The 3,050-nt window shown below is 62.1% G+C and overlaps 2 non-coding genes across 2 annotated transcripts in view; both read left to right on the top strand.

The window, feature by feature from the left end:
* The first annotated feature begins 375 nt into the window (after positions 1–375).
* LOC132937595 (5.8S ribosomal RNA) lies at positions 376–533 on the top strand. The gene has a single exon (XR_009663718.1). It is a non-coding gene; the product is annotated as a 5.8S ribosomal RNA (ribosomal RNA).
* A 369-nt stretch (positions 534–902) lies between these two features.
* The window catches only part of LOC132937690 (large subunit ribosomal RNA), a 4,194-nt gene continuing 2,046 nt past the window's right edge, over positions 903–3,050 (top strand). The window contains exon 1 of the ribosomal RNA XR_009663786.1: positions 903–3,050. This exon is cut by the window's right edge and continues 2,046 nt beyond it. This is a non-coding gene — a ribosomal RNA (large subunit ribosomal RNA).

Genomic DNA, 3,050 nt, shown 5'->3' on the forward strand with positions numbered 1-3,050 from the left:
TCGCATTGAGGTCTTCGGAGTGGACGCGCGTTATTCGGCCCCCTCGGGGGCTGGGTCGTCGCGCGATCGCGAAGATGACCGAAATCGGCCGTTTAGAGGAAGTAAAAGTCGTAACAAGGTTTCCGTAGGTGAACCTGCGGAAGGATCATTAGAGACGGGCCCGCGGTACCGGCAGCACTTGCCGGTCTCGCGCGCGCCTAATCCGACCCCGTGGCCGCGTGCGCTCGCGACTAGCTCGCCGACCGCCCGCGCGCCGCGACCCCCGACCGAGCGTCGACCGAAAGATGGTTAACGTCGAAAGACCATACGGGCCCCGCCGTGCGTCCGCGCACGGCGCGTGGCCGGTAGAAGTTTCGTCGACAAAAAAAAACACCCGACCCCGAACAGCGGATCACTTGGCTCGTGGATCGATGAAGACCGCAGCTATCTGCGCGTCGTCGTGTAATCCGCAGGTTATACGAACATCGACCAGTCGAACGCACATTGCGGCCTCGGTGACCCGCGGGTCCCGGGCCACGCCTGTCTGAGGGTCGTATACCGGATACTCGGCCAGACCGATGCGCCGCCGGCAGGCGTCCGACGGCGGCGGCAGTCCTCCCGGGGACTGTCCGCCCGCCCGTCGGCCGCTCCGGTGGTGCGAGATTGGCGGTTCGACCGTGGAAAACCGCGCTCGCGCGGCCGCCTCCGGTCGTCCGCCCAAGTTGTGACGGCAAACAGTCACGGGTTCTCGCGTCGTCAAACGGCACGTCCCCGTCCGCCCGCCGCGCGAGAGCGCGGCCGGGTCGGCTGAGAGTCCACGGACCTCTCCGGCTTCCGAGACGCGGACGCGGACGGTCACCGTACGGGCGGAGCGCGGACCGCAGGCTGCCGTGTAATTTAAAAAAAAAAAAACCGATACGTTCCGACCTCAGATCAGGCGGGACTACCCGCCGGATTTAAGCATATTAATAAGCGGAGGAAAAGAAAACAACCGTGATTCCCTTAGTAGCGGCGAGCGAACAGGGAAAAGCCCATCGCCGAATCCCGCCGCGCACTTTTGTGTCGCGGCACCTATGGGAGTTGTGGCGTACGGGCCGGCCTCGTTGCCGGGGCGCACGTGACGGTCCAAGTCTCCCTTGAACGGGGCCATGGCCCGCAGATGGTGCCAGGCCAGTAGAGGCCGTCACAGCGTTCCGGGATCGGACCGCGCCTTCGAGTCGGGTTGCTTGAGAGTGCAGCCCGAAGTTGGTGGTAAACTCCATCTAAGGCTAAATACGGCCACGAGACCGATAGTTTACAAGTACCGTGAGGGAAAGTTGAAAAGAACTTTGAAGAGAGAGTTCATAAGAACGTGAAACTGTTCGGGTGTAAACGGACAGAGCCCGCGAGTCCCCGCCGGGCGAATTCACGGTCGGTCTAACCGCCGGCCGGATCTTTCGCTCGGTTAGCGGACGTCGCGACCCGTTGGGCGCCGGCCGAAGGGCTTGGGTGGCGTTCGTCGCGGCGGTTGCGTTTCGGCGTGACCGTTCGCGCCGAACCCTGGTGCTCCTGGTCGGCTCGCCCGACGGCAAGAACCGTCGACGCGGCCCCGTCGCAGGCGGGGTCCCGTCGGTCGGCGACGATTTCGGGCTACTTTCCGACCCGTCTTGAAACACGGACCAAGGAGTCTAACGTGTGCGCGAGTCAACGGTGATCTTACGAAAAACCACGTTTGGCGCAATGAAAGTGAACCGTTTACGGTGCGGACGATGGCCTAGCGACCGAACCCACCGGCGTTCAAAGTCGCGCTGGTCCGCAGTCCGGGGGCGTCTTCGCCAGGTCGGCTTCGGCCGTCCGAGGGCGCACCCTTAGCGCACACGTTGGTACCCGAAAGATGGTGAACTATGCCTGGCCAGGATGAAGTCAGGGGAAACCCTGATGGAGGTCCGCAGCGATTCTGACGTGCAAATCGATCGTCTGAGCTGGGTATAGGGGCGAAAGACTAATCGAACCATCTAGTAGCTGGTTCCATCCGAAGTTTCCCTCAGGATAGCTGGCGCCGATGTGTCCCGCCCGTTCGCGGGCGTACGGACGCCGGTGGGACTCCGCGCTGTACGGCGCGGTAACAACACGCTCGTAACACGGAGGATGTCTCATACGGTAAAGCGAATGATTAGAGGACATTGGGGCCGAAACGACCTCAACCTATTCTCAAACTATAAATGGGTGAGATCGCCGGCTTTACCTGGTACACCGCGTGAACCGCGTGCGAAGCCGGCGACGGAACCCTAGGCGCTTAGTGGGCCATTTTTGGTAAGCAGAACTGGCGCTGCGGGATGAACCGAACGCCGAGTTAAGGCGCCGAAATCGACGCGTATTCAGAGACCATGAAAGGCGTTGGTTGCTGATGACAGCAGGACGGTGGCCATGGAAGTCGGAATCCGCTAAGGAGTGTGTAACAACTCACCTGCCGAAGCAACTAGCTCTGAAAATGGATGGCGCTGGAGCGTCGTGCCTATACTCGGCCGTCGACGGCATAGTGGGGCCGGTCGTCGCTCGCGGCGGTCGGTCCCGGCAAGCCTCGACGAGTAGGATGGCGCGGCGGTGTGCGTCGAAGGGCAGGTCGCGAGACCGCCTGGAGCCGCCGTCGGTGCAGATCTTGGTGGTAGTAGCAAATACTCGAGAGGGGCCCTCGGGGGCTGCCGTGGAGAAGGGTTTCTTGTGAACAGCCGTTGTCCAAGAGTCAGTCGATCCTAAGCCCGGGGAGAGATCCTCGTACCACGGGCGAAGGCGTTTTCGAATCGCCCTTGGGGCGAGAGGGAATCCGGTTCGTATTCCGGAACCCGACGCGGAACCGCTCCCTAGTGTTCGGGGCTCTTTTGTCTCGTCTGGGTAACCAGAATGAACTCGAAGAAGCCGCCGGGGGATCTGGGTAGAGTTCTCTTTTCTCTGTGAGCGTTGTACGTCCCTGGAATCCTCTAGCCGGGCGATAGGGACGCGAGCGCGAAGAGCACCGCTCGTTGCGGCGGTGTCCGTGATCCCCACGCGGACCTTGAAAATTCGAGAGAGGGCCACGCGGAGTCTTCGCGTCG

This window comes from Metopolophium dirhodum, chromosome 1 (assembly GCF_019925205.1).
Source record: "Metopolophium dirhodum isolate CAU chromosome 1, ASM1992520v1, whole genome shotgun sequence".
Classification (NCBI taxonomy): domain Eukaryota; kingdom Metazoa; phylum Arthropoda; class Insecta; order Hemiptera; family Aphididae; genus Metopolophium; species Metopolophium dirhodum.